Below are 1327 nucleotides of genomic sequence, written 5' to 3'. Positions count from 1 at the left end.
ATCAACGTCTGGAACGACCCCTGGTTGAGTCTTACCGGCCAGATGCGCCCAATGGGGCCCCCAAGCTTTCAATATCTCGACACACGAGTTGCGGACATCATAGTACCTGAAACAGGGGACTGGGACTTAGTGAAAATCAGAACCATAATGCCAGACTTTGAAGAGCATATTCTGAGTATAAAGCCAAGCTTAACTGGGGCTCCGGACAAGCTTGTCTGGTTGGGCACGAAATCTGGCACCTATTCAACTAAGTCCGGCTACTACACCGCTGTCAACACAACAGATACCGATGCTGCTGTGCCTAATGGAAATGGGTTTAAATGGAAGAAGAGTGTCTGGAATTTGCCATGTGCGCCCAAAGTCAAGCTCTTCTCTTGGAAACTCCTCAAAGGGGCCATTCCTGTTGGTGAACGCCTTGCTGAGAGGCATATTCCTGTGGATCCCTTGTGTAAAAGATGCGGCTGTTCTGAATCTATTTCTCATCTCATGTTCCGCTGTCAGTTCGCACAACGAGTTTGGCAACTAGCTCCGTTAAAAACTGACTTGGACATCAGCGGAACAATAGATTTAATGTCTAGCTGGGATTCTCTCTGTGATCTCAATTGCTTATCCCCTGCAGGTATTACCTCAGGAACTCTTTTCCCGTGGATCCTTTGGGCGATTTGGAAAGCGAGAAATAAATTTGTTTTCGAAGGACACTCGGCGTCACCGGAGGATACGCTCTCGTCAGCCATCAGATTAACTAGAGAATGGGCAATGGAGGTTATAAAGGATTCTATTACCAAGCCACGCCTGCCAATTCCGACGACTAGAGCCCCCCAGGGGCGGTGGTGGTGCGCTCAGATGCAGCATGGACTGCGACTACAAAAGATGCTGGTCTTGGATGGGCCACCTTCTCCGGATCAGACATCAGGTCTTTTAAAACCTCAGAAAAATGGGTCTCTTCAGCGCTAACTGCAGAAGGCCTTGCTCTACGCGAGGCAGTACGATCATGCGCTAACTTGGGACTGACGACGGTGGCTTTCGAAGCTGATTCGACACAACTCATCAAAGCCGTGAATATGGAAGAGTGCCCAACGGAGCTTTACGGAGTCTTATCTGATATTTTCTCCTATGTCTCAGCTTTTGATTTTGTTTCTTTCTCTTGGATCCCTCGTGAGAGGACTTCTCTTGCAGACACCTTAGCTAAGAATGCATTGAATGTAGCAGGTACTTTGGTTGTTGGTGAGACCTTTATGGCAGCTAACTAACCGTTTAATATTAATCGAAATATGTGTTTCAAAAAAAAAATATATATATATTAGCAAGGTTTGGAACCTTTGTTGTC

Source organism: Brassica oleracea, chromosome C4 (assembly GCF_000695525.1).
Source record: "Brassica oleracea var. oleracea cultivar TO1000 chromosome C4, BOL, whole genome shotgun sequence".
NCBI classification, from domain to species: domain Eukaryota; kingdom Viridiplantae; phylum Streptophyta; class Magnoliopsida; order Brassicales; family Brassicaceae; genus Brassica; species Brassica oleracea.
The sequence above is the reverse complement of the archived record's forward strand: the minus strand, read 5'-3'. Positions refer to the sequence as shown.